This window comes from Artibeus jamaicensis, unplaced genomic scaffold (genome assembly GCF_021234435.1).
Source record: "Artibeus jamaicensis isolate MK-2021 breed Jamaican fruit bat unplaced genomic scaffold, CSHL_Jam_final contig_3243, whole genome shotgun sequence".
In the NCBI taxonomy this organism is placed as follows: Eukaryota; Metazoa; Chordata; class Mammalia; order Chiroptera; family Phyllostomidae; genus Artibeus; species Artibeus jamaicensis.
In genome coordinates, this window is record NW_026521766.1 from 638704 (window position 1) to 648957 (window position 10254).

Here is a 10254-nt window from a genome sequence, read left to right on the forward strand (position 1 = left end):
AAATCATGTTCTCTAACTTCCAGCCACAAAGAAATCAAAGAAAGTGATGCTAGATACTATTTCCAGAGCCTGTATGTGTCAAAATTAATTATTTTAACTTACTAGGAGTTAGGGTTGAATGTTGTGTTTATAATTCCCCTGTCTTGGTGGTGTTTATCTATGCTGCCTCTTGCTGTAGAGAAAATGATTACAGGTGAATCTCTGCTTGGGTAATTTAGATGGGAGATCACTTTATCAGACCACTTGTGTTCACTTAAGAACTAAAAATACTATTGGGGCCCCATAAAGGTTAAATAGCCCTAAGAATAATAATAACCAACCTCTTTGTAGTACATGTGCTCCTGAGTGCACACACTTGAATTTTTCCCAATTACAATTCAAGAACATTTCAGTTCCCTTTATTCAGGACCATTATTCAGGCTCTTCTGGAAATGTTTTATTCAGGTTGCATAGCTCTTCTCCGCAATCTTTGATTTAGAATTCAGCTTTTTAATAATGAGTGGAAACTTGGGTCTGAAAGAGAAAAACACCATTTTTGTAAATGATGAATGCTATGGGCATGTATTGTCTTCATCTGAAAGAAAAAATGAAACCCTGAAACATTTTCCTAAACTGCTAAAATGCTTGAACTTTGAAAACAAAGAAAAAACTCAAATCACAATACAGTCCAACTTTATTTCCTAAGTATCTGTGATCACAACTGTGATATTACACATAATACAGAGTAGCATAAAAAAATGGGCTGGAGCATTAGTGGTGTCCTCTAGGCAAATGCACATCCCAAACTAGACATGCTCTGTGAGTATAAGAACAAAGTCGAAAGTATCCACTTTTTGTGTGGAGATGGTTGCTGTTACTTTCGTTGTGGCTGATAATGACGAAAAAGGCCTCATCTCTGTGAGACAGCTGTGCTCAGCCCTTACCTAGGCTGTAGTTTACTTTGCTGTTCATGCCTCATGACAGCTGGGGCAACCATTTAAGCACTATTATGAGATCTGAGCCAAAAAAAAATCTTTCAAACTAAATCAGTCCTGTTTATCACCATCTCAAGGAGTTGGAGCAACTCACTGTGAGATTTCTTATTTTTAACCACGGAGCAGGCTGCTCTGCTTCAGCTCCTTTGTAAACTCAAGTCTGATACATTACTACTTGAGCATTCTTAGAAGACATAGACAAAAACAGAGCCACTCCTGGAGTATCTGAATACTGTAAATTTGGAGTGCTTCGAGGGTCCAGCTGAGGCAATGGGGAGCTCAGAGCTGAGGGACTGCTGTTAACGGAGGCGTGGAAGGACACGATGGACACAGAAGCAATGTTTAGACAAGTGTCTCAGTGGCAAAGCCTGCCAACCCAGCAATGGCTGGCCCAGGAAATGAGGATGCATTTAGAACCACCTATTTTCAAATGACCACCATGACAAGAGCTGTTAAGTATTAAACAGGTGTGTGCGCTCCGTGATTTCATTAGGATCTCCCAACTTAGTGGTGTCAGTAGAACTAATAACTGAGACAGATAAAGTGGCATACTTCCTGCATGGATTAAGATCCTGTATGAAAGCCAAAATAAAGTGCTGCACACCTGCCACATTTGAGAAAACACAGTCATAATTCCTAAGATGCTTATCTAAACTTTCTGGTCTTAAATTCTCAAACAGATCAGCTTGAAAGATTTCAGATAGCTGTAAGTTATAGAAAAATCACAAAAACTTATATGGACATATATCAGTTCCAAATCTCTTACTCAGGCCAGCTTCAAGGTTACATTTTCTCTGACTCCTGCATGTGTGATCTGATAAGATCACTGACATATATTAATTACTATAAAATGAAATAAAACAATGACCTAGAATGAATAAAACATGGGTTTAAGAAAATCCCTTGTTCCAATGCTCTACACTTGAATTTGTTGTTGGTAATATTTAAATGTATTGAATTTATTTGGTATAGGTTTTAAGTGTACAACTCAATAAAACATCCGCACACTGCATCATGAGCCCATTGACTCAAGCAAAGTCTCACTTTGTCTCTATTTCCCCTCTTTGTCCACCTTCATCTACCCCCCAGACCTCTTTCCTTTTGGCTATCATCACAATGTTGTCTGTGTGTTATGTATGTGTGTTGTATCTATGTGTGTATGTGTGTGTGTGTGTATATATATTTTTCCCTAATCCCTTCCCTTTCTTTCATCCAGTTCCCCAAAAGCCCTCAACTCCAGCAGTTGTCAGTCTGTTCTCTGTATTCATTCCTCTGTAGATATTTTGTTCATTAAAGTCTACATATAAGTGAGATCATATGGTAGTAGTTAAATTTAAAATTATATACATAAACTCTATTTGGCAGGTGAAATAAAACCTTGCAAAATATATTTTGAAATTTACCCCCAGAATTTTATTTCAAAAACGTTATCTTTTTCTCTTTTTTTCTACCATATAAGTAAGAAAGTAATTGAGCTTTTTTCTGAAAAGAGCCCAGCAATTCAAAAAATCTTCAGCTCTATTCAAGATGTTTTGTTATGCATTCTACTGTGTAAAGTGATGAATAAGCACCAGTCCCTATCATTAGAAAACTTATTTCATGAGTAGAAATTACATATATAGAGAAACACAAATGTAATATGTAAAGAGTTAAATGCCATTCAAGAAATACAGAATAATTGACAGAATAATAATTTTATTTACATTTTTATGTTTTCAAAAACTGAAGGGAATGCATGTCTTGGAAAAATAAATAAATTCCAACAGAAGTAAAAGGCAAGGTATTTTCATAAAAAGAGAATAGTTGGAATAATATTAAAGTAAACTTATGAAATCAAGTTATCTTTGTAGATAAGTTAGGAGGTCAGTTTGCCTGGAACAAAAGATGCATGAGTAAAATCCCAAGGACAATATGAATAAGACCATAGAAGCCTTTAGCCATATCAATGAGTATGAAATTTGCTCTGTAACCTGTGGAGAACTGTTGACATGGATTTTTTACTAATTTATTTTGTTATTTTATTTGACAAGCTATACACAGCAATATAATATTGAAAAATATGATAAATATTACATGATCTCTCACTGTGCTTAATATTTTAATGTGTCATTTTAAAATAAATATTTACAAAATGAGACCATACTGAGAGCACCATGTTATCACTTGCTTTTTAAATTACATATGTATGTAATGAACAAAACTATATGGGGAGCACTGGGGGATGGGCTGGGATGGGAGTGAAAGACAGAAAACTGTACTTGAACAACAATTAAAATAAATAAATTTAAAAATATGTGTATTTAATGTATAATAAAAGTCCTTATATAACACATTTCATCTTTCTGTTAAATAACTGCATACATTTTATTTAGTGAATATATTTTAACTTATGTAACAATTCCAATGTTGTTACACATTTATTTATTTATTTTTGTTGTTGTTGTTACACATTTGATTGCTTTTTATTACTATTACAAGCAAGTAAACAAAAATAAATAGTTAATAAATATTTTCTAGATACTTTCCATAAAACAAACTATTTGCTCCCTTGGAACTTAACATTTTGGACATATAATAACATCTTTTTGTACTTGCATCTTTATTACTTGTATCTTTACAATAAATTCTGAAGCAAAACTTCGATACCAAAAGAATTAAATGTTTTTAAGGGTAATGATGTATACCCACAAGCTGTGGATGGGAGTATATTTCTCCCAAACCTCTAATAACATGGAATATTACCAAACTTTTTGGGCTTTGTCAAAAATGATGTAAATCAGTTTGGAAATGAAGAACATCTGTAATAGTGTAAACAAAAATAAAAAGTAAAAAAATAAGAGATAAAAAATGATGTAAATTACATATCATTTTTTATAATGTATGTTTTTACCTTGCTAGTGATTTTGACCATTTTCATTCTTGCTGTTATCGGCAAATATTCTGCACATATAAAATACCTTTTTTATACCTTTGACATAAAGGTTTTTACTTGTATTTCCTCTTTATATGTAACATTTTATTATAAATTAAGAAAATGCTTTGTTGAGCATACACTTTTTCAAAAAATATCCCCAATTTGTCATATACATATTTGTTTTAAATTCTTTGGTTAATTTTACTAGAGAGCTTTATGATGATTTTTGGCTTTTTGATGATGTTTTTAAATTACATAGTTACTAATGTAATAGCTACACGATTTATATATATTTTCATCCAGTACTATATTTTTTAACATTTACATTAACCAATTTGTACTGTGTAATTTAGGAATCAAATTTACTTTTCCAAAAGGTGAGCCTTTTTTCTTTACATTAACAAATCCATCATTATTCCTCAATGATTTTTCTGAAATAGTAAGTTCTTCTAAATAAATATCTTCTTTCTCTATGATAGAGACAAACATTTAAAAAATAGTTCTTTGAAACCGTTTTCTCCATAAGTTTCTCCAAATCCCTAAAGAAATGCTATTTAAGATTAAGACAGTAGCTGCTAATTTCTTAGTGATAGAAGAAAATTCTGAAGCTCTCTCCTGTTGTATTATTAAAAGCTGATGATACCAAAAACCACTATATTTTTATTTCTAAACATCTGACTTGCTAATTTCCATAACTTACTTCATTTCCTTATATGAATGCATTAGCCATCTTTTAATGGACTGTAGCTAGCAAAACAGATGATCGTTGCGTACGGATTGGATTTCTACCCAGTTTTAAGTTCCATGCTATCTGGGTGATCCCTGCGGCATCGCAAACACTTCTACATTCCCATTAAACAGAAACGTGAGCAGGGGTCTACCACAGCTAAGTCATGTCCTTGGAGCAGCAGTTAACAGTGATGCCCCAGATCTCACACTAGTAGATTATTTTACTAGTAGAAAGTAAAACAATTGGCAGATGAGGAATGATACCATCAGAACCAGGCTGGGAAAATGAAGGCACAGGCAACTGGTCACCCTTTTCCTCTCTTTTTGTAACATCCAAATGATATGATTTTTTTTCTCAACAAGTTTCTGAGGTGAAGACTTTCAAATTGTATTAAAACACGGGGCTAATTTAGGAAGAATTCAAATTTCTGGACTTAAACTACTAAATATAGCCTAGAAACCATATTGCAACAGGGGAACAGGTCAGTTACTGGACACTTTTCAAACTAAATACATCACCTCCCCCAAGACACATACACACTCACACCCCACATAGTGAAGGTCTTTCTATGCCTCTCATTTGCTTTTAAAACCACTCGAGAGTCAGCCATTGTTTCTGCTGGGAGCAGATCAAATTTCTGTGGTTTTGAGAATTATTTTTGTATTAACTGAGACTGAGAAACACCTTTACATTAACTGAGAATGTAATCATGCAATCATTCAATAAAGACTGTAAGCAGGACAGTGACCTAAGTCTTTCCTTTAGAAGAAAAACCTGATGACAGTGTTCAAAATGCATGAAAAGAGGACAAGTCTAGAGTCATGGAAGTAAGTTAATATCCAACTCATGTGTGTTTATTTCCCAAAAACAGTTCAAGTGAGCATTAAACAACCAGAACTCTGTGGCTAACCATTGATTACTCTGTGAATTATCTAGTTAAAATACAGACTCTTAATTGTTATACTTAATAATTGTGCTATTTATAATCTGAGTAGTTTACTGTCTGAGGTTTAACGTTCCAAGAATTGATTAAATTGGGTAACTCTTCTCTTGGATGAAAGCGATAACCTTCAATGGAATGCTAACTACCTCTGAGACTTGTGTTGAACTCAGACTTTCATTGCCATAGGCAGAAGTGATTGATTTTATGCTGGGTGAACTGTTTCTTAATACATATGCCCACAGGGAGAATGTCATTTTAATAAGATGCTTCTGTAAGCCACATCCCACTTAAAACAGAAGGTTTTCCCTTTGTCTTCATAAGCTGAAGGAGCTCTGTTTGCCCTTAAGTTCACAATAAACAACTATGAAGTAATGTAATATTGTCTTTAGTCTGCAAGGTATCTCTTTGCCAGTTCAACTATCTATTATTTTAGTTATAGCTTTCCTAACTATACACAGGAAAATGTATACTTGAAAAATACATTCAAGTTTAATATTCTTGAAAACCACTAATTAGTGTACCTACATCTGCTTCTACTGGTTCTTCAATTGCTGTTCTCCTGATTTTATGGTCTACTGTTTTGCTCTGCTACCACTATGCCACAACTTTTTTAAAAAGTATTAAAATAATTGGAAATTGTAAAGACAAGTTTAGGTCTTTTTTAAAATTTTTATTTATTTATCTTTAGAAGTGAAGGGAAGGAGAGAAGCAGAGAAATATCAATGTATGGTTGCTTCTGGTGCATCCCCTGCTGGGAACTGGCCCCTGCTGGGAACTGGCCTGCAACCCAGGCATGTGCCCCGACGGGGAATCGAACCACGATCTTTTGCTTTGCAGGCCCACGCTCAATCCACTGAGCTACACCAGCCAGGGCTCATAAAGTCTTTTATAAACATGAAACCGGTGATTAACCTAAACAGTCGAAGGCCGAGGGCCCACGGATTTTCCCCAATGGAGTGTAAGCACTCAGTGCTGTTCAAGACTGGCAAGTAAATTGTGGGAAAACTGTTCACATACCTGTTTGTACCTTTGTTTATAGCTATTCTTCAAAATTTCCAATTTGGGCGTATGTTTTCTGACTCATGTAATATATTAATATCATATGTTAAAATGTTTATAAATACCAAATGTTCATATATTTGGGCCTACACAACATATATAATTTTAACATAGTTAAAATGGTATAGCCAAATTTACCACTCATTGTCCTTACTGTGCGGTAAGGACAAAAACCTGCAAAATAGCTTACTTTAGTGGCATTTATATAATTAATCATTTTTTAAATAGTTGTTTTAAACTTTTCAAGCTGTGGCTGGTATAGTCCTTTAAAAATAATTTTTACAAACTTCAGTTTCTTTTAAACTTCTGGCAGTAACCTTATTTACTTTACATGGTACACAGATAAACATTTTTAAGTGTTTAAAAAATTACGAAGTATGCATTAACTCTAATGTCAGTTTAAAAACAGAGCTAGCACACAGACTCCATGGAATTAGGTGCTACGCTGTAAGGATTTGGCTGCCATCCCCAAAGGCAAGGCCACCCTGAATGTGGACTGACCTGACCCCATGATCTACAAGCCCCACTTTACCTAGTTCCTCCTGGAACACATGGTCCCCTGGAACCATCTCCAGGCTTCACCCCCAAGAACCAGTGGAACTCCCCAGACCAGCCTGCATTTCCACCATCCTGAGGTGACCTGCCCAGATTCCAATATCCATAAGAAGCCACCCCTCCACAAGCAGAGAAAGTTCACGGGAGGCAGCCCTCAGAGCTAGCCTTTCACTGAGGACCTTGTTATGGATTCATCCTGGTTTCCTGCAGCCCAGCCTGCTGACCCAACCAGCCAACACTGGCCATACCCCGCTCTGCTGGCCATTGTGGAGACAGAATGAAAGAAGCAGAAGGCATCTCGGAGGGAAGCAGAGGGAGAAGAAAAGGAGAAAAAAGGAGGAAAATCATCCAAGAAAAGGATGATTCTGGAGAGGAGATGAAGACTGTCAGGGAACAGAGAGAGAAACTCAGTAAGGTGACTACCACTTAGGAAAGATGATCTTGCAAAAAGAAATAGAAAAGTTGTTACCTATCTGGAGAGAGACCTGCTCCCTGCCTGGCCAGACACACTCTCATACCTCCTTTAACCCGGGACATCTAAGTCTTCTTCTCTGCATCTGCAGTAGACCAACCTTGATCCAATTACTGTCCACAGCCCATTAGGAGTGAGACTTGAAGCCCAGGCCTGTGTGTGTGTGTGTGTGTGTGTGTGTGTGTGTGTGTGTGCATGTGTCCTTTATGAAATGCTAGAGGAAACCCAGACCAACAAGGGGAGAACAAGTTACCTCCAGGTATGGATGGGATAAGGTCTGAGAGGCATCTGTCAGCAGAGAACTCAAGGTTATTTTTCACGTCTTCTGAAAATTTCAGCAAGATCGTTCTATGGAGGCAGAGTAAACTCAAGAAAAAAAACCTCTCTTCTAATCACACCTACCCTCTCCATGACTGACGTTACCCCTGCTGTTTCAGGTCACTGGAGTGGGGTCACTTTCCTCAGAGCACTCTCTTCCCCTAGTCAGCCAGCGGCACATAGGCGGGGTCGGCTCATCCCCTAGGTGGAGAGGGAGGCAAGACATCTGCAGTCCTACTGTTAGGGAATGTGGGCATGCTTCTGCATGATGAGGAGGGTTCGTGCTCTCATTCAAAGGCCTCACTGCACAGGATCAACCCAGTGGACTCCAGCACACACAGAGGTAATGTTTGCGCCCTCTCCCAGCCCCTTACTCCCCACATAAATGTCCTCAGAAAACAGTGAGAAGAAATGAACCTGGAATTTTTTGGTCAGGCCAGTCACCTCTCTGGACCAATGACTGGGCGAGAGTGAGAAACAGCCAGGCAGGCAGGAGGATCTGGGACCCTGTATGCACTGGAGCACACCTCCTCGCCTCACATTTGGCAGCATCCCCTGCACCTGAGCCTCCCGCTCCTCTGACTGTGGCAGGAGCAAGCTCTAGCTCAGCCCCCGGTGGGGAAGATGCTACGACCTCTAGCTCACCCTGTCATTTACTACTTGTGACTCCCAAGCTTCAAAGCCCCTTGGCTTCCCCAAAAGCCTGGTTTAGAGTGGAAATGTCATCTATACAAAACTCCAGCCCATTGTCTGCCTCCAGGCAAAGTCAACTGGACTTTTATCTTCTAGCACCAACCCAGGTCCTGGGAAGAACCAGGCCTTCAGATTCACTTGAATGGGAACAAGAGGTCAAGCTACAAGGTCCCAGCTGCCAGGTCCTGCCCATACCCCTGCTTTCCCCATTACACTCGCTAAAGAATGTAATTTGTTGGGATACGCCCCCTGCTGCCTTCTCCTAATCTCTGTCCTACATTACCCACACTCCCAGATTTTCTTCTCTGTATACAAATATACATATTTGTATAGGGTTCTCCCAGAAGAAAAGCTGGGAGTGTGAGTAATGTAGGATACATATATATATATAATGTATATACATATGTATATACATATATATGTATATATATAAATATATATATATTTACATGAACATTCTATTATTGTCAGTATTTAAGTAAAAGTAAAATAAAACTTAAAAAAGTGGATTAAAGTGTGTGCGAATGTACAGTGAAAAAAGAGGAAGGAAAAGAGAATATCCAAACACACAGGGCACTCAGATAAGGCAAAAATTATAAAGGTGCCTTTTTTCTTGCTGTCAGATTTGAACTGAAACATTGACTCTTCTTGGGTCTGGAGCCTGCTGGCCCTCACACTGAAATTACGCCATAGGCCCTCCTGGTTCTGCAGCTAAATCAGCCCGCAGATTTTGGGACTTGCCAGCCTCCAGAATCATGTGAGCCAGTTCCTTAATTCCTTATAATGAATCTGTCCTGCTTTCTATAAATAGGTAAGTAAAGAGAGAGACCGGGAAAGAGAAAGAGAGAGGCAAAAATATTAGAAACAAAATTTTTATTGTACTGATGCCATTTTATACACACACACACACACACTCCTGTTTCTCCACAGTGCCTAGGTAATTATTACAGAAGAAGACTGAAGGTACCTTCATCCTAACACGAGGAGTCAGAGAACATCTCAGGCTTCCCATGTTCTCTAGTGAGAAAAGCAATTCTTTTTAAAAAAAAATGTTATCTCCCAGTATGACATGATGACTTCAATAACGCCTACACATTTTTATAAAACGTTAACCTGAAAAAAAGTTATTACTGAGGCAGCAAAATGTTGTCAGTATCCCTAACAATTCTATTTTTAATTTTTTCCCTCACCAAATAATTTGCTTCTAATCGTGAATGTGCACTTTAATAGAGCTATACGGAGCAGTGTTCAGGAGATGGCCCATTTACCATTGAGCAGCACCATAAAATCAATGGCAGCTAGTCAGACAGCCTTTTTCAATTTCCCTTGCACACGGTACACAGCCCGTGGTTCAGTGGATAATCCAATTGTAAACAGTGACTCACTGTTAACAACTCTAGGAAATAGGATTAGGAACTTCTAATTTTCAAGTAAACCTATTTCATTTTTGTCCTGCAAATAAAGACAATGTGTTCAGAGATTTAGCTTTTCAGTTTTCAGAGCTCCCCAGAAACAAAAGTGTTGGAAACAAATTTTTACTGTACTCATGCCAAATGGAAACCATTGAGTGTATGTTCCTAATATCTTTTAATAGTT

The 10254-nt window shown here is 37.4% G+C and overlaps 1 pseudogene; it reads left to right on the forward strand.

Annotated features, from left to right (window-relative positions):
• The first annotated feature begins 843 nt into the window (after nucleotides 1–843).
• Nucleotides 844–8064, forward strand: LOC119047245 (dematin-like; annotated as a pseudogene).
• Nucleotides 8065–10254: the final 2190 nt, after the last annotated feature.